Here is a 12,687-nt window from a genome sequence, read left to right as displayed (position 1 = left end):
ATTCTATTTTTAGTTTTTTAAGGAACCTCCATACTGTTCTCCATAGTGGCTGTATCAATTTACATTCCCACCAGCAGTGCAAGAGGATTCCCTTTTCTCCACACCCTCTCCAGCATTTGTTGTTTGTAGATTTTCTGATGATGCCCATTCTAACTGGTGTGAGGTGATACCTCATTGTAGTTTTGATTTACATTTCTCAAATAATTAGTGATGTTGAGCAGCTGTCCATGTGCTTCTTGGCCATCTGTATGTCTTCTTTGGAGAAATGTCTATTTAGGTCTTTTGCGCATTTTTGGATTGGGTTGTTTGTTTCTTTAATATTGAGCTGCATGAGCTGTTTATATATTTTGGAGGTTAATCCTTTGTCTGCTGATTCGTTTGCAAATATTTTCTCCCATTCTGAGGGTTGTCTTTTCATCTTGTTTATGGTTTCCTTTGCTGTGCAAAAGCTTTGAAGTTTCATTAGGTCCCATTTGTTTATTTTTGTTTTTATTTCCATTAATCTAGGAGGTGGATCAAAAAGTATCTTGCTGTGATTTATGTCAAAGAGTGTTCTTCCTATGTTTTCCTCTAAGTTTTATAGTGTCCGGTCTTACATTTAGGTCTCAAATCCATTTTGAGTTTATTTTTGTGTATGGTGTTAGGGAGTGTTCTAATTTCATTCTTTTACATGTAGCTGTCCAGTTTTCCCAGCACCACTTATTGAAGAGACTGTCTTTTCTCCATTGTATATCCTTGCCTCCTTTGTCATAGATTAGTTGACCATACATGCGTGAGTTTATCTCTGAGCTTTCTATCTTGTTCCATTGATCTATGTTTCTATTTTTTTGTGCCAGTACCATATTGTGTTGATGACTGTAGCTTTGTAGTATAGTCTGAAGTCAGGTAGTCTGATTCCTCCAGCTCCATTTTTTCCCTCAAGAGTGCTTTGGCTATTCAGGGTCTTTTGTGTCTCCATACAAATTTTAAGATGATTTGTTATAGTTCTGTAAAAAATGCCATTGGTAATTTGATAGGGATTGCATTCAATCTGTAGATTGCTTTGGGTAATATAGTCATTTTCACAATATTGATGCTTCCAATCCAAGAACATGGTATATCTCTCCATCTGTTGGTATCTTTGATTTCTTTCATCAGAGTCTTATAGTTTTCTGCATACAGGTCTTTTGTCTACCTAGGTAGGTTTATTCCTAGGTATTTTATTCTTTTTGTTGCAATGGTAAATGGGAGTGTTTCCGTAATTTCTCTTTCAGATTTTTCATCATTAGTGTATAGGAATACAAGAGATTTCTGTGCATTAGTTTTGTATCCTGCAACTTTACCAAATTCATTGATTAGCTCTAGTAGTTTTCTGGTGGCATCTTTAGGATTCTTTATGTATAGTATCATGTCATCTGCAAACAGTGACAGTTTGACTTCTTCTTTTCCAATTTGTATTCCTTTTATTTCTTTTTCTTCTCTGATTGCCGTGGCTAGGACTTCCAAAACTATGTTGAATAATAGTGGCGAGAGTGGACATCCTTGTTTTCTTCCTGATCTTAGAGGAAATGCTTTCAGTTTTTCACCATTGAGAATGATGTTTGCTGTGGATTTGTCGTGTATGGCCTTTAGTATGTTGAGGTAGGTTCCCTCTATGCCCACTTTCTGGAGAGTTTTTATCATAAATGGATGTTGAATTTTGTCAAAAGCTTTTTCTACATCTATTGAGATGATCATATGGTTTTTATTCTTCAGTTTGTTAATATGGTGTATCACATTGATTGATTTGCATATATTGAAGAATCCTTGCGTCCCTGGGATAAATCCCACTTGATCATAGTGTATGATCCTTTTTATGTGTTGCTGGATTCTGTTTGCTAGTATTTTGTTGAGGATTTTTGCATCTATATTCATCAGTGATATTGGTCTGTAATTTTCTTTTTTTGTGGTATCTTTGTCTGGTTTTGCTATCAGGGTGATGGTGGCCTCATAGAATGAGTTTGGGAGTGTTCCTTCTTGTGCAATTTTTGGGAAGAGTTTGAGAAGGATGGGTGTTAGCTCTTCTCTAAATGTTTGATAGAATTCACCTGTGAAGCCATCTGGTCCTGGACTTTTGTTTGTTGGAAGATTTTTAATCACATTTTCAATTTCATTCCTTGTGATTGTTCTGTTCATATTTTCTGTTTTTCCCTGGTTCAGTCTTGGAAGGTTATACCTTTCTACGAATTTGTCCATTTCTTCCAGGTTGTCCATTTTATTGGCATAGAGTTGTTGTAGTAGTCTCTTAGGATGCTTTGTATTTCTGTGGTGTCTGTTATAACTTCTCCTTTTTCATTTCTAATTTTATTGATTTGAGTTCTCTCCCTCTTTTTCTTGTTGAGTTTGGCTAATGGTTTATCAATTTTGTTTATCTTCTTAAAGAACCAGCTTTTAGTTTTATTGATCTTTGCTATTGTTTTCTTTGTTTCTATTTCATTTATTTCTGCTCTGATCTTGATGATTTCTTCCCTTCTGCTAATTTTGGGTTTTGTTAGTTCTTCTTTCTCTTCTAGTTCCTTTAGGTGTAAGGTTAGATTGTTTACTTGAGATTTTTCTTGTTTCTTGAGGTAGGCTTGTATAGCTATAAACTTCCCTCTTAGAACTGCTTTTGCTGCATCCCATAGGTTTTGGATCATTGTGTTTTCGTTGTCATTTGTCTCTAGGTATTTTTTGATTTCCTCTTTGATTTCTTCAGTGATCTCTTGGTTTTTTAGTAGCCTATTGTTTAACCTCCATGTGTTTGTGTTTTTTACATTTTTTCCCTGTATTTCATTTCTAATCTCATAGCGTTGTGGTCAGAAAAGATGCTTGATATGTTTTCAATTTCCTTAAATTTACTGAGGTTTGATTTGTGACCCAAGATGTGATCTATCCTGGAGAATGTTCTGTGCGTGCTGGAGAAGAAACTGTAATCTGCTTTTTATGGACGGAATGTCCTATAAATATCAATTAAATGTATCTGGTCTATTGTGTCATTTAAAGCTTCTGTTTCATCATTTATGTTCATTTTGGATGATCTGTCCATTGGTGTGAGTGAGGTGTTAAAGTCCCCCAGTATTACTGTGTTACTGTCGATTTCCTCTTTTATAGTGTTAACAGTTGCCTTATGTATTGTGGTGCTCCTATGTTGGGTGTATATATATTTATAATTGTTATATCTTCTTCTTGGATTGATCCCTTGATCATTATGTAGTGTCCTTCCTTGTCTCTTGTATTTTAAAGTCTATTTTATCTGATATGAGTATAGCTACTCCAGCTTTCTTTTGATTTCATTTGCCATGGAATATCTTTTTCCATCCCCTCACTTTTAGTCTGTATGTGTCCTTAGGTCTGAAGTGGGTCTCTTGTAGACAGCATATATATGGGTCTTGTTTTTGTATCCATTCAACAAGCATGTGTCTTTTGGTTGGAGCATTTAATCCATTCACATTTAAGGTAATTATCGACATGTATGTTCCTATGACCATTTTCTTAATTGTTTTGGGTTTGTTTTTGTAGGTCCTTTTCTTCTCTTGTGTTTCCCACTTAGAGAAGTTCCTTTAGCATTTGTTGTAGAGCTGGTTTGGTGGTGCTAAATTCTCTTAGCTTTTGCTTATCTGTAAAGCTTTTGATTTCTCCATTGAATCTGAATGAGATCCTTGCTGGGTAGAGTAATCTTGGTTGTAGGTTTTTCCCTTTCATCACTTTAAGTATGTCATGCCACTCTCTTCTGGCTTGTGGCATTTCTGCTGAGAAATCAGCTGTTAACCTTATGGGAGTTCCCTTGTATATTATTTGTTGTTTTTCCCTTGCTGATTTCAGTAATTTATCTTTAATTTTTGCCAATTTTATTACTATGTGTCTCGATGTGTTCCTCCTTGCGTTTACCCTGTTTGGGACTCGCTGTGCTTCCTGGACTTAGGTGGCTATTTCCTTTCCCATGTTAGGGAAGTTTTCGACTATAATCTCTTCAAATATTTTCTCAGGTCCTTTCTCTCTCTCTTTTCCTTCTGGGACCCATATAATGCGAATGTTGTTGCATTTAATGTTGTCCCCGAGGTCTCTTCGGCTGTCTTCATTTCTTTTCATTCTTTTTTCTTTATTTTGTTCCGCAGCAGTGTATTCCACCTTTCTGTCTTCCAGGTCACTTATCCGTTCTTCTGCCTCAGTTATTCTGTTATTGATTCCTTCTAGTGTAGTTTTCATTTCAGTTATTGTAGTGTTTATCTGTTTGTTCTTTAATTCTTCTAGGTCTTTGTTAAACATTTCTTGCATATTCTGGATCTTTGCCTCCATTTTTTTTCCGAGGTCCTGGATCATCTTCACTATCATTATTCTGAATTGTTTTTCTGGAAGGTTGCCTATCTCCACTTCATTTAGTTGTTTTTCTGGGGTTTTATCTTGTTCTTTCATCTAGTACATAGCACTCTGCCTTTTCATCTTGTCTGTCTTTCTGTGAATGTGGTTTTTGTTCCACAGGCTGCAGGATTGTAGTTCTTCTTCCTTCTGCTGTCTGTCCTCTGGTGGATGAGGCCATCTAAGAGGCTTGTGTAAGTTTCCTGATGGGAGAGACTGGTGGTGGGTAGAGCTGACTGTTGCTCTGGTGGGCAGAGCTCAGTAAAACTTTAATCCACTTGACTGCTGATGGGTGGGGCTGGGTTCCCTCCCTGTTGTTTGTTTGGCCTGAGGCAACCGAACACTGGAGCCTACCTTGGCTCCTTGGTGGGGCTAATGACAGACTCTGGGAGGGCTCATGCCAAGGAGTACTTCCCAGAACTTCTGCTGCTAGACAAGTGTCCTTGTCCCCACGGTAGCCACAGCCACCCGCTGCCTCTGCAGGAGACCCTCCAACACTAGCAGGTAGGTCTGGTTCAGTCTCCCCTGGGGTCACTGCTCCTTCCCCTGGGTCCCAATGTGCACACTACTTTGTGTGTGCCCTCCAAGTTTGGGGTCTCTGTTTCCCCCAGTCCTGTCGAACTCCTGCAGTCAATTCCCACTAGGCTTCAAAGTCTGATTCTCTAGGAATTCCTCCTCCCGTTGCCGGACCCCCAGGTTGGGAAGCCTGACATGGGGCTCAGAACCTTCACTCCAGTGGGTGGACTTCTGTGGTATAAGTGTTCTCCAGTTTGTGAGTCACGCACCCAGCAGTTATGGGATTGATTTTACTGTGATTGCGCCCCTCCTGCCGTCTCACTGTGGCTTCTCCTTTGTCTTTGGATGTGGGGTATCTTTTTTGGTGAGTTCCAGTGTCTTCCTTTCGATGATTGTCCAGCAGCTAGTTGTGATTCTGGTGTTCTTGCAAGAGGGAGTGAGAGCACGTCCTTGTACTCCGCCATCTTGGTTCCTCCACTTGAAGTTGTACTTTCTTTACCTTTTAGTTCAGCTAGATTGAGGTTCTTTCCCTTGCCTTAGTGTTGTCTGAGGAACACTATCTGAAAGCCCATTTCTTTGGAAGCAAATATTTTAAAATTTGTTTTGTGTCAGGTATCTGAGGCAGATCTCCTAGCCTCCTCTCTGTATTCTTTTATTCTGGAATTCTGATGAGATACATTTTAAGACCTTATTCTATCTACCATTAAAGTTATTTTTTTCCATTGATGTATAAAACATGTAGTTAAAGTACATAAACACTAAGCATATAGCTCAGTAAAGTATCACAAAGTGAATCTGTACATGTATCAACCACAAAGATCAAGAAATATAAGGCATTGGGACTTCCCTGGTGGCACAGTGGATAACTCCGTGCTCCCAATGTAGGGGGCCTGGGTTCAGTCCCTGGTCAGCGTACTAGATCTCACATGCATGCTGCAACTAAGCGTTCACATGCCACAACTAAGGAGCCCACATGCCACAACTAAAGAGGCTACCTGCTGCACCTAAGGAGCCCTGGAGCCGCAACCAGGGAGCCTGCCTACTGCAACTAAGACCCGGTGCAACCAATAAATAAATAAATAAATATTAAAAAAAAAAAAAAGAAATATAAGGCATGAAGTTTCCCAGAAGCCCCTTTATCCTGACTTCCAACACCTCATTTTTCTAACCACCTTTAGTTTTTCTGTTTTTGAACATTATATAAATGAAGTCATATTAAATGGTCTTCTGTTTCTTTTTGTTTTTGAATTTGATGTCTTTTGCTGAACAAAATCTTACATTTGTGAAATTCATCCATGTTGGGTACAAGTATAATGTGTTCATTTTCATTGCTTTTTAGTATTCCATCGTGTGAATAAACCACAGCTGATTGATCTGTTCTGCTGTTGATGAAAATTTTAAATTTGATTTCCAGTTTGGAGAACATTCCTTTACATGACTTTCAGTATATTTATGTTTAGAGGTAAACTTGTTCGGTCACAGGGTACGTATTTGTTTATATTAGAGATAATGCCAAATAGTTTTCCAAAGTGTAACAGTTTTCGTTCCCCCCAATGGCGTATAAGAATTCCTATTGCTCCTCATCTTTGCCAACAATTGGTATTGTTAATTTCTAATTTTGACAGGTTCTTGTGGTTTAACATGCCTTTTTCTGTTGATACTTCTGAGGTTGAGCATCTCTTCATATGTTTATTGGTTATTTGGATGTACTGTCTTGTCAAGTGCGTATTCAGATTTCTTTCCTAATCTTTCTATTGGGTTGTCCATTTTATTTCATTATTATTGTTGATTTATAGAAATTTCTTATATCTTCTGCATATGAAGCTACCTCTTCCACTCTGTGGTTGTATTTTCACACTCCTGATGATGTCTTGTGATGAATAGAAGTTCTCAGTGTTGTCTAATGCATTGGTCTTTTCTTTTATTGTTAGTGCTTTCTGCATCCTGCTGAAAAACATCTTTTCTTCAGCCGCATAGCACAGGGAGATCAGCTCGGTGCTTTGTGACCACCTAGAGGAGTGGGATAGGGAGGGTGGGAGGGAGGGAGATGCAAGAGGGAAGAGATATGGGGACATATGTATATGTATAACTGATTCACTTTGTTTTAAAGCAGAAACTAACACACCATTGTAAAGCAATTATACTCTATTAAATAAAGATGTCAAAAAATCTTACATGAAGGTTATGGAGGCATTCTTCTGTTTTCTTTTTTAGAAAGTTTATTGTTTTGTCTTTTCCATTTAAATCTTATAATTCACCTGGATTTGATTTTTCTGCTAATATGAAGTAGGAGTTTATTTTTTTCTCCCCTATGGATCTTTTTTGTATAAACATAACTTACTTCTTAGAAAATTAAATCAGAATCGCAAACAGCACATAAACAAAAGAGGCAGCCTATATAAGGACGTTTTAACAGTATATAACCTTTTGCCAAAGGTTTTTTTTGCTGAATACATATACACTGTGATTGGAATATAGTTTTTTGTTCAAAACTAAAACTTTGTGTCCATTGAACAGTTCTCCTCTTCCCCCTTATCCCAGCATCTGACAACTACCATTCTACTTTCTGTTTCTAAGAGTTTGATAAGTTTAAATAACTCACAGAAGTAGAATCATGCAGAAATTGTCATTTTGTGACTGGCTTATTTTAGTTAGCACAGTGTCCTCAAGTTTCATCTGTATTGTAGCATATGACAGGATTTCCTTCTTTGTTAAGGCGTAATAGTATTCCATTGTATATATATAACATATTTTCTTTTCTTGTTTACCCATCAATGATCATTTGCGATGCTTCCACCTCTTAGCTGTTGTGAATAATGCTGTAATGAACACAGGAGTGTACAAATATCTCTTCAAGGTTCTGTTTTCAATTCTTTTAGATATATATACACAGAAGTGGGATTGCTGGATCATATGATTATTCTATTTTTAGTTTTCTGAGGAATTTCCATACTTTTCTCCATAGCAGCTGTACCATTTTCCATTCCCAATAAAAGTGCACAGAGGTTGCAATTTCTCCACATCCTTGTCAACACTTGTTATTTTCTGTTTTTTTAAAAATAGTGGCCATTCTAACATGTGAGGAGATAGCTAAATAAGGTTTTTATTTGCTTCCTTAATTAGTGATGTTGAGTTAGCTCTTTTTGTGTATGTTGGTCATTTGTATATCTTTGGAAAAATGTCTATTCAAGTACTTTGCCCATTTTTTAATTGGATTGCTTTATTGTTGAATTGAAGAGATTATATATGTATATACACACACATATATATATACACACACATATATATACACACACATATATATATGTTATTTATGTAGCTGCGTCTGGGTCTGATCTTAGTTGCAGCATGCGGGATCTTTCGTTGGGCATGAAGGTTCCTCATTGTGGTGCACGGGCTTTTCTCTGATTGTGGTGTGTGGGCTCCAGAGAGCACAGGTTCATTAGTTGCAGCACACGGGCTCTCTAGTTGTGGCACGCGGGCTCCAGAGTGCATGGGGTCTGTAGTTGTGGCACGTGGGCTGTGTAGTTGCAGCACGCGGGCTCTTTAGCTGTGGCACGCGGGCTCCAGAGTGTGTGGGCTTAGTAGTTTTGACGTGCGGGCTTAGTTGCCCCATGGCAGGTGGGATCTTAGTTCCCTGACCAGAGATTGAACCTGCGTCCCCTGCATTGCAAGACAGATTCTTAACCACTGGACCACCAGGAAAGTCCCTCTTTATATATTTTGGCTATTAATCCCTTATAAGATGCAGTGTGCATTTTCTCCCATTCTGTTGATTCTCTTTTCCCTCTGATGATTGTTTCCTTTGCTGTGTAGAAGTTTTTAAGTTTGATATTATCTATTTACACTTTTGTTGCCTGAGCTTTTGGTGTCATATCCAAGAAATCATTGCCAAATCTAAAGTCATGAAGTGTTTCCCCAGGGTTTTTTTCTAGGAGTTTTATAGTTTTAAGTATTACATTAAAATGTCTTTAATACATTTAAATTTTTGTATGTGGCGTAAATAAGGGTCCAACTTCCTTCTTCCTTCCTTACTTCCTTCAAAACTGGACATGTGAATATCTAGTTTTCTCAATACCATTTGTTGAAGGGACTATTCTTTCCCTATTGTGTAGCCTTGGCACCTTTCTCAAAGATCATGTGACCACATATGTGAGGGTTTATTTATTCCTGGGTTCTCTACTCTGTTCCATTGGTCTGTAGGTCTGTTATAATGTTTTAAATGTAGTAACTTTGTAATACGCTTTGAAATCAGCAAGTGTGAGGCCTCCAGCTTTGTTTTGCTTTCTGAAGATTGTTGTGGCTGTTTTGTGTCCTTTGAGATTCCATATGAATTTTAGGGTTTTTTTTTTTTTATTCTGTGAAAATGTCCTTGGAATTTTGATAGAAATTGCATTAAATATAGGTCACATTGGGTAATATGGACATTTTAACAATATTCAGTCTTCCAGCCCATGAACACAGAACATCTTTCCATTTATTTGTGTCTTCTATAATTTCTTTCAGCATTGTTTTGTAGTTTTCAGTGTACAGATCTTTCACCTCCTTGAATAAGTTTATTCCCAAGTATTTTATTTTTTTGATGCTATTATAAATGGGTTGTTTTCTTAATTTCATTTTCAGGTTGTTCATTGTTACTGTATATAAATACAGCTGATTTTTAAGTGTTGATTTTGTAACTGCAACCTTGCTGTATTGATTTATTCTAATAGTTTTGTTGCAGAAACTTTAGAGTTTTCTATGTATAAGATCAGGTTATCTGCAAATAGAGATAATTTTACTTCTTCCTTTCCAATTTTGATGTCTTTTATTTCTTTTTTCTTGCCTTGATGCTGTAGCTTGAACTTCTAATACTATATTGAATAGAAGTGACGAGAGTGGATATCTTTGCCTTGTTCTTGATCTTAGAGGGAAAGCTTTTGGTTTTTCACCATTGAATATATTAGCTATGAGGTTCTCATATATGGTCTTTATTATGTTGAGGTAATTTCCTTCCATTCCTAGTCTGTTGAGTGTTTTTTATCATGAAAGTGTGTTGTATTTTGTCAAATGCTTTTTCTATATTAGTTGAGATGATCATATGGTTTTTGTCCTTCATTTTGATAATGAGATGAATTACTTTGATTAATTTGTGTATGTTGAACCATCCTTGCATGTCAAAGTAAATCTGGCTTAGACTATTAGTGTGTTATTGTTTGGGGTTTTTTTTTTTCTTTTTAGCATTTTGCTGAGGATTTTTATATCAGTATTCATCAGGAATACAGGTTTGTAGTCTTACTTTCTTTTATTTATTTTTTTTATTATTTTTTTGCGGTATGCGGGCCTCTCACTGTTGTGGCCTCTCCCGTTGTGGAGCACAGGCTGCGGATGCACAGGCTCAGCGGTCATGGCTCACGGGCCCAGCCGCTCCGCGGCATGTGGGATCTTCCCAGACCGGGGCACGAACCCGTGTCCCCTGCATCAGCAGGCGGACTCTCAACCACTGCGCCACCAGGGAAGCCCTTGATGTAAATTTTTTAATGTAAGTGGTGTTGTCAAACCATCTGGTTCTGGGCTTTCCTTTCTTTGGATGTTTTTGGTTACTGATTCAGTCTCCTTACTGTAGTGTAGCTTTGTTCAGTTTATCTATATCTATCTATCTATCTAATCTATTATTTAGTCTTGTAAGTTGTATATTTCTAAAAATTTATTCATTTCTTCTAGGTCATTCCATCTGTTGTTGTATTCATAGTAGTCTCTTAGGATCCTTTTTATTTTTGTGGTATAAGTTGTAATGTCTCCTCTTTCATTTCTGATTTTTGCTGAGTCATTTTTTTTTTCTTGTTAGTCTAGGTGAGGGTTTGTTGATTTTGATACTCTTTTGAGAAGAACTTAATTTCATTTATACTTTATTCTTCATATACTTTATATCTGCTCTAATGTTTATTATTTCCTTCATCTATTAACTTTAGCTTTAGTTTGTTGTTCTTTTTTTAGTTCTTTGAGGTGTAAAGTTAGGTTGTTGATTTGAGATCTTTCTTCTTTTTTAATGTAGATATTTATTACTATGAACTTCCCACTTAGTACTGTACCATTTACATTTAAAGTAGTTACTTATAGGGAGCTACTCACTATTGCCATTAAAATTTTTTTTCTGTGTGTCCTGCAAATATTTGGTCACTCTTCCTCTCTTGCTGCTTTCCGTTGTGTTTTATTGATTTTCTTTTTTCTTTAGTAATGACATGCTTTAATTCCTTTCTTGTTTTCTTTTGGCATCTTTTATAGGTTTTTTTCATTGTGTTTACCATGAGGATTACATAAAACATAGTTATAACAATCTATCTTGAACTGATAACAACTTAAATTACATACAAAAATACTATTCCTTTACATCCTTGCTCCACTTTGTTCAGTGTCATAAACTATGTCTTTTTATATTTTATATTCACTAACATAGTGTTATAATAATTTTTAATGCTTTTATTTCTTAAATTCTATACTCAAAAGTGATTTATGTACCACCATTACAGTATTACAGATTTTTGTATTTGTATATTTACCTTTACCACAAAATCTTTATATTTTTATATGCTGTGTGTTGCTGTCTAGCTTCTTTGATTTCAACTTGAAGGACTTCCTTTAGCAGTTCTTGTAATGCAGGTCTTTGTGGTGATAACCTTTCTTAGTTTTTCTTTATCTGGGAACGTCTTTATTTCTCCTTCAGTTTTAAAGGACAGTTCTGGTGGATATATAGTATTCTTGGTTTGCAGGTTTTTTCTTTCAGTACTTTGAATGTATTATCTCACTTCCCTCTGGCTGGTAATGTTTCTGTTGAGAAATCCACTGATCTAATGGGAGCTTCTTTGTATGTAATGTTTCACATTTCTCTTGCTGCTTTCAAGATTAACTCACTTTTGACTAGTTGTTTATAGTATGTCTTGATTTGAGCCTCTTTGGGCCCATCCTAGTTGGAGTCCTCTGAGTCTCTTGAATCTGGATGTTCATTTTCTTTCTCAGATTTGGGAAGTTTTCGGCCATTATTTTTTTCAGATAAGCTCTCTACCCACTCCCCTTTCTCCATCTGGAACTCCTATAACGGGAATATTGGTCATCTTGGTGATATCCTATAAGTCCCTTAGGTTTTTTCACTTCATTCCTTTTCTTTGTTCCTCTGACTAGATAATTTCAAATGGCTTATCTTTGACTTTGCTGATTCTTTTTTCTGCTTGATTCAGCCTGCTGTTGATTGTCCTCTAGTGAATTTTTAAATTTAGTTACTATATTTTTCAGCTCCATAATTTTTGTTTCGCTATTTTTCTGGTTTCTTTCTCATTGGTAATATTCTCATTTTGTTTATGCATTGTTTTCCTGATATCGTTTAGCTGTCTATTTGTATTCTCTTGTAGCGCACTGAATTTCTTTATGACCATTACTTTCAATTCTTTTTTAGGTAATTCATATATCTCCTTTTTATTAGGGTCAGTTTCTGGAGATTCACTTTGTTCCTTTGTTTGAGCCATGTTTTCCTGTTTCTTCATGTGCCTTCTTCGATGAATTGTCTGTTTAATCTTTTGCCCATTGTTTCATTTTTTATTGTTGAGTTTTGAGGGATTTTAAAAGTATGTTCTGTGTATTTTTCAGGTATGTGACTCAATTTTTTTCTCTGAGTTGATGGCTAGTCTTTTCATTTTCCTTACAGTATCTTTCAAAAAGAAGTTCTTTAATTTTAAAGAAACCCATTTTATCAAATTTATTATTTTGGGAGGGGAACCAACGTTGTGTCTAAAAATCTTTGTTTAACCAAATGTCACAACGATTTTCTCCTAAAAGTTTTTTTTT

The 12,687-nt window shown here is 36.3% G+C and overlaps 1 protein-coding gene across 9 annotated transcripts in view; it reads left to right on the top strand.

Annotated features, from left to right (window-relative positions):
* DCAF6 (DDB1 and CUL4 associated factor 6) overlaps positions 1–12,687 on the top strand; it is a 172,407-nt gene that overhangs the window by 58,922 nt on the left and 100,798 nt on the right. Inside the window, exon 1 of one of the 9 annotated variants that reach the window (XM_022560105.3) lies at positions 6,226–6,352. The exons of the other annotated variants lie outside the window; for them this stretch is intronic. The gene's annotated coding sequence lies outside the window, so the exon portion shown is untranslated. Of the gene's footprint in view, positions 1–6,225; positions 6,353–12,687 lie in introns of those variants that run through there. 9 annotated transcript variants of the gene reach the window in all.

The sequence above is a fragment of the Delphinapterus leucas genome, chromosome 1, assembly GCF_059928025.1.
Source record: "Delphinapterus leucas isolate spDelLeu-1000000601 "Yukka" chromosome 1, BTC_Dleu_Yukka2, whole genome shotgun sequence".
NCBI lineage: Eukaryota > Metazoa > Chordata > Mammalia > Artiodactyla > Monodontidae > Delphinapterus > Delphinapterus leucas.
Note: the sequence above shows the minus strand (reverse complement) of the source record. Positions and strands in the feature narration are given on the sequence as shown.